Below are 12,006 nucleotides of genomic sequence, written 5' to 3' on the forward strand. Positions count from 1 at the left end.
GAGCATGCAGTCCCAATCTGGCACTGTTTACAAACATGGTGCAACTGGCGTCTTTTAAATACTGTTGTAACAGGTGAAAACACATGTAGCCTGGGGAGGAAATAGCATTTTTATTGACTGACAGATTGCAGTATTACGTTGAACATCCCATTAAAAATGGAGTAAGCCTTGTCTAAAATATGGCACTGCACTGTGGAAAGGTTAGCAGTGCAGTGGTCATTTTACCAAGACTGAGATTACTCTGTAAAGCTTTGTTGGAACAGCTATGTTGGTTATGAATGTCAAATAAATAAGTAAATACAAATTCTATCTCAAAACCAGCTTAGCTCTGCCAGGGTAATCCCTAGAGCAGGTACAGTTATGCTTTCCAAAGCTTAGTCAGTCTGTTTGAGGAAATAGTGTAACAAAAGTAGCATCTGTCTGTATCTCTACTGCAAGGCTCAGCAGACACACAATGCCAGCACAGCTGTTGCAGCACTCCTTCCACCCCTAATGTAAGCCGTGTGCATGTGTGTGTATGTACATATAGATAATATGTGTCTGTATGTACATGTCCTGACCCTCAAGTCCCACTTTCAGCCACAGTCATGGCTTTTAACTGCTTGTAGGGCACACACAGTTCCCCAGAAGCTCCTGGCAGTGGTGACAGACACTCCAGTGCCTGCTGCTGCCTCCCTTTGTGCTGCAGTCCTGGCCTGCCTAAAACTAGATTGATGAAGTACAAAATGGATAAAAAGTTCTTATGCGTGTACAAATTTGACACTTAAGCACTGAAGACTTTCAGAAGGGATCTGAATTACATCTTTGCTTATTATAGATCTAGTTTTCCTCACTCTGACAACTTCACGACTGACATTTGTTTGCCTTGGACTTCTTCATTGAGCTCCCATCCTTACAGCAACCAGTGCTTGAGCACTCATCAAGTATCATTACTCACCAAATACCATCAAGAGTAAATGTTCTGTGTAGCCACAATCAAAAGTTGAAGAAGGCTTCATGAAAGATTTTATCACTTAGACACCTTCAACAGATAGTGTAGACTGGCCAAATAAATCTGGATGAGGTGACTTTCTTGTCTTGCAAAAAGTTTTCAAAGGTCTCAGCTGTTTGGTTTTTTTCCTTGCATCCTGACGAAAAGTGATTTGGAAAAAACCCCAGAGAATATACATTTCTCAAAAATTACTACTACACATATCGGAACATGTAACCCAAATTAGAAAGATGGGAACTAAATTCCCCCTCTGCCTCTTTCAGAGCAGGAACTTCCATTCAAAAACCATTCCTTGTAAGAAAGACAATTCATAAGTAAGTTAAAAAAAAAATAAAATTGACAGCCTCTTATATTTCTGACAAAAAAAGTCTGCTCTGGACTACCAGACAAGGAGAAAACTGAGAAGCAAGTCACATTTAGGTTAGAAACATGTATATTTAATCTAATCTTTTGCTGAAAGCAGAGCCAGCCCTGAGTGCAGGCAGAGCCATCAATTTTGTCACCAGCCTGTGCTCATACCTGTATGAAGGTGGATGGCCTAAGACCAGTCCATTCCTATCCACAACACAGCAGCACAAGAATGAAGCTCTTACAAACCTCAATCTCCCCTCCCATGCCACTTGCACCTTCTCTGGAGCCAAAATCTGGCCATTCCTCATCTGAACAACAACGCTGAGGTCAGCTTCTGCTGCTCAGAAGCTCAGAGCCAGCCCTGGCTCCTAACCAGCCAGGCAGAGGTCGGCTCTCCCAGGGAGCTTTGCTGCAAAAGTAATGAATGAGAAACTGGAGATGTTTCTCCTGCTAGTTACATCAGCAACATGTATGTGGGCCCTGTGTATACCAAGCAGCATTGAGGAAACATCTGCAGAGTATTCACACATCTGTCACTCCACCTTTTTAAACACTGTAAGCTACTGGTCCTAGCAAACGCTTTACAGTCTCTCCTGGGTTCGTAAATCTGAGCGCCTATAAAAATCTCAGTATCTCTTAAACTCTACCTTACACTTGAACAGATCCAGCACAGCACTTCACAGAATCACAGAATATGCTGAATTGGAAGGCACTCACAAGGATCATCTAGTCCAACTTTTAGCCCTGCACAGTCACACCATGTTCCTGAGAGTATCATCCAAATGCTTCTTGAACTCTGTCAGGCTTGGTGCTGTGACCACTTCCCTGGGGAGCCTGTTCCAGTGCCCAACCACTCTCTACATGAAGAACCTTTTTCTAATATCGAACCTAAACCTCCCCTGACACAACTTCAGGCCATTCCCTCGGGTCCTGTCACTGGTCACCACAGAAAAAGATCAGTGCCTGCCCCTCCTCTTCCCCTCACAAGGAAGTTGTAACTGCAATGACGTTTCCCCTCAGTCTCCTCTTCTCCAGATTGAACAGACCAAGTGACCTCAGCCTCTTCTCATACGGCTTCCCCTCAAGGCCCTTCACCATCTTTGTTGCCCTCCTTTGGACACTAATACCTTAACATATTTCTTTTATTGTACTGCCCAAAACTACACACAATATTCAAGGTGAGGTCGCCCCAGTGCAGAGCGGAGCGGGACAATCACCTCCCTCGACTGTCTGGCGATGCTTTGCCTGATGCCCCCCAGGACATGGCTGGCCCTTGTGGCTGTCAGGGCACTGCTGACTCAGATTCAACTTGCCATCGACCAGGACCCCCAGGTCCCTTTCCACGGCACTGCTTTTCAGCATCTCATTCCCCAGTCTGTACGCACATCCAGGGTTTCCCCATCCCAGGTGCAGAATCCAGCACTTTCCCTTGTTGAACCTCATATGGTTGGTGATTGCTCAGTCCTCCAATTTGTTGAGGTCTCTCTGCTGATAGAAGAAATAGAAACTTTACTCACAGTATCCCGGAATGCCCAAATTAGGAACAATATGATTTTAGAGAAGTCCTAGAGAATTTGGTAAGGATGTACTCAAACAAAGATATAAACTAAGCTCTGTGTATCCAAACAAGATAAAATAAAGAACAAATGTAACAGTTTTTGGTAGTGGAACACAATGATGCTGTACCTGCTGTATCTGCTAAAGCACTGAGGTCAAGATGATGAAGAAGACCTGGAAAGACCAAAAAAGGACTTCCAATAGGGGTGTGGCTATGTAAACAAACTAATGAATATGTATTAAATAAGCAAGACTATCTAATGAATATGTATGTATAATTAAAAGCCCTCTCTGTCTGTCACTTGGTACTTTGATTAGAGGAGCTATCCTCTGAACGTCCAGCATGCTGAATAAAGAAGAATACCCTTTTTAACATCAGCAAATTGGTGTTAAGAAGTTTGTTTCTGTCGCTTTTTGGTATCACTGCAAGGCCTCCCTGCCTTTGAGGGAATCAACAGCTCCTCCCAGTTTCGTGTCATCTGCAAACTTGCTTAGTATTCCTTCCAGTCCTGTGTCCAAGTCATTTATGAAGATGTTGAAGAGCACAGGGCCTAAGATGGAGCCCTGCGGAACCCCACTAGTGACAGGTCACCATGTTGCCCCATTCACTATTTCCCTCTGTGCTCAACCTGTGAGCCAATTGCTCACTCACCGCATGATGTGTTTATCCAGCTGTGTGCTGGGCATTTTGTCCAGAAGGATCCTGTGAGAGACAGTATTGAGAACTTTACTGAAATCCAAAAAGATGACATCAGCTGGCTTCCCTTGATCACCTAGGTGGGTTATCTTGTTGTAAAAGGAAATCATGTTTGATAAGCAGGACTTTCGTCTCATGAAGCCGTGCTGGCTCTGATCAATGATTGCATTGCCTTTTGGGTGTTTTTCAATACCTCCCAAAATAATCTTCTCCATAACGTTACCAGGCACTGAAGTGAGACTGACAGGTCTGGTGTTTCTGGGGTCCTTCTTCTTGCCCTTCTTGAAAACTGGGACAACATTTGCCAGCTTCCAGTCAGCTGGGGCCTCTCCAGATTCCCAACACTGCTCAAAAATCATTGAGAGAGGCTTTGCGATGATATCAGCCAGCATTTTGAGGACTCTTGGATTAATCCCATCAGGCCCCATATATTTGTAGGGGTTTCTTTCATTGACTACATGTTACACAGAGCCATAAGATTCCTTGGATGAAGCACAGTTGAAATGCATCTTGGAGAAACAAATATTTCACCACTAATTATGACACTGCTCATGAACATGGACAGAGAGCACCAATGTTTAGATAACTGACAAAAACATATTTGCTACACATGGACACCCTTGTCCAGTTATAGCTAGTCATGTCTCAAGCACTTGGGGCTTCAATAGCAAATGGATGAGTGGATAGTGGGATCAGAAAATGACTCACTGACTGGAAAACTGCTCACACTGATATTTCTTGCAGGAGAGAGAAATGCTTTCTTGGCTTCTCCTTTGACACAGCTAAACCTGGTGGGAGCAAACAGCAGAAGGAAGGCCCTGCCTCAGGTGTTGTGCTGTATGTAACATGCAGCTCACACTCTCTCCATGCTCATCACTGCTGTTAGTTTTCAGAAGCCTGCTCATTCTTGAAGAAACAGGCTGTTTACATTAGAAAAAAACCTCCGATGTGTAGAACAGACAGAAAGCATGAAAATGTGCATGGAAAAGTAGGGGGAGGATTACCATAAGTGTTTTTTTAGTTTTTAATTTCTTATGGAGTCTGAAGAAAAACTAACCTGCAGTATTTCTGCAGTTACTTCAGCCAGCTCATCTTCTTAAAATTCACAGAAATGATAATTTTTCAAAACAGCATTTAAAGGCTACACTGGATTCCAAGTTTTCTTTAATCATGAGGCAGAATAATCAGCAGATCACAACAGATGAAGTTAGAAGGAGCCAAAACTCATTGAAGTTGCAAGATATCTCCAACAGATCTAGGATTTGGTCCCAAGTTTGCCTTATAGTATAATCACCCTGAAGGCTGCTGGCAATGACAGAGTACAATTTCTCTTTTTTCATAGTGAGAGTCACATGAATTGATAAATGCTGCCTCATTTGAAAGCCAGGTGCTTATTCCCTGGCTCTAATAGCACTCTGCAGACTGATGACTGATTAATTGACAGGCATTTGGGATACCTAGGGATGAATATCAACAACAAAGCAAAATGTCAGCAAGTGAAATATATTTCAAGGATTGTGTGGATTATGAGAAGCTGTATTATCAAACAAGAGAAGGAAGTCAAGGGATAAGCCAGTGTAGAATCAGAGCATCCAGCAGGATAGTGATAATTAAGTCCAGGGAGATAATTTTATAAATGTAGATTTAACGGCTTTACTCAGATGCTCATCTTTTCTCATATAACCAGTAGGTTTATTTGGAGATCATGTTAGTAATCAACTTGAGTAAAAGTGGCAACGTGAATAAAAAAGGGGTTGCACAGTGGAATAGTTAGGTTGAAGAAAAGCAAAATTACAATCTCCCTGCTGCCTGCTAATGACTTAATGACCTAAAATATGATCCATAGGGGGCTGCAAAAGAAAACTGTGTTTTGAAATTCATGCAGGAGTTTCATATCTGTTATGCTCTTTTCCAGATATTAATGTGGCCAATATATATAAAAACCAATTTCATCTGTCATTTTGGGCTCAAGCTGTAATCCTTTTCAGTAAATATATATATGTATATATGTATCAGCAAGTAAGTAATAATGACCCTTAGGCTAGAATTGTGACCTTGGCGTCACCCAGAAAACAAGCTGTGTTAATTGCCTAGCTGCAATGCCATGAAAATAAACACATCTGTTTATAGGCAGTTGCCTGTTCTTACATATCTGTTACTGGGTGCCCCATATGCACCATCTTAGCTTTATAATGAGGCTGGCCAGAAAAAAAACCCTCTGCTTAACAAAATGGTTCATATTTCACCACTGAGTTCTGCCTATTGTAAGCATGAGCTGGAACAACTATGCATGACTTTGGTACAGAAGAAAAAAACCAGTGAGATAATTGCTTCAGATATCCAGTGTTAAATCACTGTTCCTTGAGGTGCCTGATTTCCCAGCAGTTCCCCAGCCACAATACTATGCGATCAATATTTCACACTGCATGTATAAATGAGATGACGTGCTTCCAATTTGCAGTCTCTAGACCCCTAAGGAGTCCATGGAGTGATTTTAAGTTGTCCAAGAAAGGAGGCTACAAAAGCAAGCTCCTATATTCTCTGTATTGTTGGGAGGGGTGTTTTGGTCCATAAACTGCTAGAAATTGAAATTCTCTAAATGAAGTCTTCAAAGAGACTAATAGGAGTGGTAACAACTACAGTCATGAGGTTTGACCTGTAGTCTCATTAAACCAGCACAAGCAACAGTGCCATCGTAGGCTCCCTCAGACTTTCTGCTGCACACACCAAGCCAAAACCTGAGAAGCCTTTGAAAGGTTTGCCCAAAACTTTTAATTTCAACAGATGAGAATTTCTCTACATCCAACAATAATAATAAACAGAGGCGTACAAAATTTGCACAAAGCACTTCAGTCCTTTGGGTTTTGTAAGCTTAGAATGAAATGAAAAATTGAAAAAAACCTCAGCGTAGTGAAAGATTACAACCAAATGGGATTATCCTAAATTACAGTGAGAATATATATATTCATTTTAAACACTGATTTCACATTTAAGCTATTGTTTTGTCATAACAGCCTTTAAATACCAATAATTACATGTTGGTGTCTATTGTTCAGACTGTTTTATTATGAACATGTAAGGCAAATTCTCAGAAATAAATCCCAGGTGCTGACTATTTTTAATAGTGCAATTTTTTTTTTTTTTGTAATCGCTGGAGTACAATTCTTACTAAACTATTCAGCATTCCTAGAGAAACTTAAGTAAAAAACAATCTGATTTACTTAAGGTAAGGGCTTCCTATTTTGCTCTCTCTACCTTCTCTGCTCAAATAAATATAAACTGTGCCAGCTATGTGGAGAATCAATGAAATTATATTAAATCTGCAATTCAGCCAAGTGTCTGCCAATTCAACTAACTATTTATATTTTGAGTCTTGTTGATGCTGCGGTTATTGAAAAGCTCAACAGCTCAACCTTTAACGTAAGCAATATCTGAGGCTTTTACATATCCATTTCATTAAAGTTGAAATATTTTGTGGCCTAGTTAAGCAGTGTAGACAATTTTCTAATTATTTACTGGAAATTATGAAAAATAATTCGGTCCCTGAAATGCATTTTATAAAGTAGCACATTTTCAATAGATTCCAGTAGCTTAGTATGCATGCTTTAAAAATATTTGGATGTTTGGAAAATCATGACTGACCAAATTTAATTCCCATAGGACTTCTGTGAAAAGCTCCTGGTGGAGATTAGAGAGCAGCAAATCCTTCCAAACCCTACACAGCAAGTCCTGCTCCAGGCAGAAAACTATGCAAAGTACCCCCCAAAAAACATCATTCTCCCTGTTCCAACACTAAGAAAGCAATTAGCTTGATGTTAGTAAATCCTGACGGGGATGAGAAAAGCCTGCTCAAAGACTGTTGGGAAATGAATTTCTATCTCTAATATGACAAACACTGGTGCAAATACTTCAAAATCGATTTGAATCCACAAGGAAGAGTTCACTGCAAAGACCTGCCCTCCCATGGTTGCTAAACACCCCATGACATTTATCAGAGGACTGCAGGTAACAAGCTCACTTCTCCTTGGCAGATTACACTCTGCCTCCATGAACTCATCTTTAAAAATTTCCAATGTATTGTACATTACTCATTTCCTGTCTAAAAATGTCCATTATTAGCAAAAATTATTTTGGTATGGAGAGAAACGATTTCAATGTAATCTGCAAAACAATTTGTAGGGATTTCAGCAAAGCAATTAGGGGAATTTTTGGACTACAAATACTGTAGTGTGTAATGTGAGATTTCATCTTGACTGACAGACCTGTAAGGATTTCCAGCCAAAAATACAGCTGTGTTTCCCTTCTTACGACCCCACCTTTTCATGAGTTATATCTGAAATTTTCTGCTTTCTTGCATTTATTATTAGCACCTTGGCACTTTACCCAACTTTAATCTGTTTTAACCTTCTTGTTGTCCCACTGGGCAGAACTGAGCAGGACTGAAGAAAAAGGGACAAATTGATGGCATATCTGCATTAAACCTGTAAAATGTACCAAGTGCTCATTGGGCAGGGGAGAGCAAGTCTAAACAAAGCTGAGTTCACATACATCATACAATCTCGCAATCATATAATGGCTTGGGTTGGAAGGGACCTTAAAGATCATCTAGTTCCAACACTCCTGCTGGACTGAGTCACCTTTCACTAGACCAGGTTGCTCTGAGCTCCACCCAACCTGGCCTTGAACACTCACAGAGATGGGACATCCACAACTCCTCCGGTCAACCTGTTCCAGTGCCTCACTACCCTCAGAGTAAAGAATTTCCTCCTAATATCTAATCTAAATCTACTCTCATTTTGAAACCATTCCCCATTGTTCTGTCACTGCATGTCCTTTTAAAAAGTCCATCTCCATCTTTTCTGTAGCTTCCCTTCAGGTACTGGAAAGCCACAATTAGGTCACCCTGAAGCCATCTCTTCTCCAGGCTGAAAAAACCCAATTCTCTCAGCCTTTCTTCACAGGAGAGGTCCTCCATCCCTCTAATCATCTTGGTAGCCCTCCTCTGGACTCGTTCCAATAGGTCGATGTCCTTTCTGTGCTGGGGACCCCAGAGTTGGATGCAGCATTGTAGGTGGGGTCTCACCAGAGAGGAGTAGAGGGGGCAGAATCCCCTCCCTCGACCTGCTGGACACACTGTTTTTGATACAGCCCAGGATACAGTTGCTTTCTAGGCTTTGTCTACATAGAACATATTAGTGAACATATTAAATAACACTGGTTCCAGTACAGACCCCTGAGGGACACCACTTGTCAGTGCTGTCCATTGGGACTCTAGCCTTTGACCACTACTCTCTGGATGTGACTATCCAACCACTTCCCTATCCATCTAATAGTCCACTCGTAGAATCCATCTCCCATCAATTTAGAGAGAAGGATATTGTGAGGGACTGTCAAAGGCTTTACAGAAGTCCAGATAGCTGGTCAACTCTTCCCTTGACCGCCAATGTAGTCACTCCATCTTTGAAGGCCAGTAGGTTGGTCAGGCAGGACTTGCCCTCGGTGAAGCCATGCTGACTGTCCCAAATCACCTTCCTGTCCTTCAAGTGCCTTACACAACTTCTTTGCAAGATGATGACCAGTCTCAAGGTTTCCTAACAAAATAGGCAAAACGCAGGATCACAAGTTACAAGCTCTGCCAAAAGGGTCCAGGGCATCATTTTAAGAAGCTATATGGCATGGTTTTTTTGAGCTTTTTATCCTCTCTTTCCCTGAAAGTGCAGTGAATTCATAGTTATGTTCCAGTTTCTTTTGAACTAGGCACCAGAGGCATCATAAATAACAACCTTGCTGCCATCTCATTAAGATTCAGAAATTTTCCAGCCGTTAAAAAACTGAATTCCTTTCACATTTTCAGGTTGTGCTCTCTCACTGGTGGCTCTCTCTGAGAGGTTTCCCAAAAGAAATTTAAGAGTTGAACTCAATGATCTTTGTGGGTCACTTTGAATTCAGACTATTCTGTGATTCTTTGATGTCTTGTTAGAAGCTGGCATCCCCACACTGAGCCTGGCTCTTGTTTTGACCTGCTTGTCCCTGCCTCATCTCACTAGGTTAGGAAAAAAATTCATTAAGTATTTAACCAGCTTTCAGACCTTTTGTGTTGGAAACTGAAATAAACGGAACAGATGAGCTAGTCAAAACCATCCATCTAAGATCCTCTTCCCTAAGCTTCAGACACAGCCATGCCAGCTGCACCAGGAGGGAACACAAGCACAGATAAACAGAACATTCAAAATAATTAGATACCCACAACACTGCAAATAACTTAAATGGGAGTTTTCACACTTTGAAGGAGTGAGGTGAAGCTGTTCATGACAGATTTTCCGTGGCTGCATCTGAACTGACTATTACAGCGAACAGCAGAACAGAAGAGTGAACTCAAAGCAGGAGCAGCCTGCATCACTCATGCAGTCAGAAGGAAGATTTCATTTCTTACCTTATGTATGCCATGCTGCAGCCCTTACACACAGACCATACCTGGCCCTGAGGGGGTGAAGCAGAGGATGTGTTGTGATAGGCAAGTGGGAACCATTCCAGGTGCACCCATGGAAGCATGGAGATTTGAAGGTAATATCAGATGGAAGCATGGAGATTTGAAGGCAGACAGAAACCTAGCATTTCTGGATCAATGTAAAATCCAGAATACAACAGAATTAGCAACTAGAAGTGTCCCAAACACCCAAAACTTTTAGCATCAGGATGCTACAGGAGGCCACACCTGGAATATTTGTTTCTATTATAATCCAACTTTATTGCTCCAGTAAAATACATGTTTACACATCATGTGCCTGGAAAGAAGATTCTCATTGCTCATTGTCATTGCAGGCAAGCTTGGAGAAACCAGATGAGACAGGAGATACAGTACATGTGATATAGACTGATGCAAGTGGGCCAGAACGGGGATAAGGAGGGATGGTTTCCTGCACCTTGCAGGTGAGGCAGGTAGGCCATTTGCCACGAATCACCAGGGAAATTCATGGCCATATCTCAAACTGAACACAAACTGTCCCAGGCTCTGCAGCATGGTTTTTGAGTGGCAAGAAAGGTAATGTTCAGTGGGACAACGCTAACAGCAGCAGTGGGGTTCTGCCTGCTAAAACAATATGAATCTGATATGTTTATTAGGAAAGGAAAACAAATGAGTTCCACTCACTCTTGTCCCAACATTTGCAGTGTATCCCATAAAATGGTGTCTCTGCTCCTTGCTGACGGAGAGGGGCTTGTGGTTTCATTAGTCATTTCCCATTCACTCACCTAGTAGGAATGCATTATTCTCTCCCTTTAAACAGCCCTACAAGCAACTCTCTTTTATTTGTGATAATGTCATGCTCTTCCTAGAAGTTGTCACTTCAGATGAAAAACAGGCGTATGCAAAAACATTATGAAATTATCAGCTTTCCATACACAGCCAAGACCACATGATTTTCAGCCTTGCCTCAGGCTCCAGCAGTCCAAGGCTTTCATTTTCTCTTCCCTCCGTTAGGCAGAAGATACCACGCAATTCCAGTTCGGGAGGAACTGGAAGTGAAACATGAGTGCTTGTGTTGCAAGCTGCCCCCTGCCAGCACAGTGCAGGTGGTCATGCAGCCCAGCCTCCACCGTCAAGCTCATCAAGAGGAGAGCTGTGTATTTCCTCAAAGCATCACAGAGATATGGAGAGGGGAGCAGAGCAGGCAAGGACAATGTCAGCATCGAAGTCTGTTACTGCAGCTGCACCCCTTCAGAGCTTTAAACACCAAACTGTGTATTTGCAGCCTTCCTGCTCTCAGCAGGCCTTATGTGCAGGCCCTACCATATACCTGCAGATCTAGGCCCAGCTCTTCTCCACATACGCACACACACACACTCTCAGTGAGTTGGTTCCGACCCATATCAATAATTCAGTGAGATGTGCAAGTGACTGACAAAAGCATCCACGGTCAAAGGCACAGTAGCTCCCCAGCTTTCACACTGTTCAGCAGGCAGAGGAAACACTTCCTTTCCCACAAAGGCTGAGGTTTCTGGATAATGGAAATGCTCTCCCTTCAGTGTAGGCATTACTTAAAAGAGTAAGGTAAAAAAAATATTGCCTTTCTGACTTGTTTGGTAATTTTTAGGGTCTTTCGTGCTGTGTCCCTGGAACTAAAAGCTAAAATGCGACTACAGGAAACAAAATTTTTATTCTTCTTCAGCCTTTTGTCAGGAACAAAAGCATTTGCTTACCAATCTACCTGTAGAGAAACACAAAGCAACACTTTGAATACACATTCCAAATCAGAAGCAAAACGTAAAAGCCGAACAACTGGGAGCCTGCTCAAGGATCATAAATTTCCTTATGTGACTCCATTTCTTTAACAAGCTTCTGTTCCTGAAAGTGCTATTTAAAACTGGGAAAAAAAAATTCCGTACTTTAAAGAAATATTGGAAGGCAGAA

The sequence above is a fragment of the Lepidothrix coronata genome, unplaced genomic scaffold (genome assembly GCF_001604755.1).
Source record: "Lepidothrix coronata isolate B3197 unplaced genomic scaffold, Lepidothrix_coronata-1.0 Scaffold241, whole genome shotgun sequence".
Classification (NCBI taxonomy): Eukaryota; Metazoa; Chordata; class Aves; order Passeriformes; family Pipridae; genus Lepidothrix; species Lepidothrix coronata.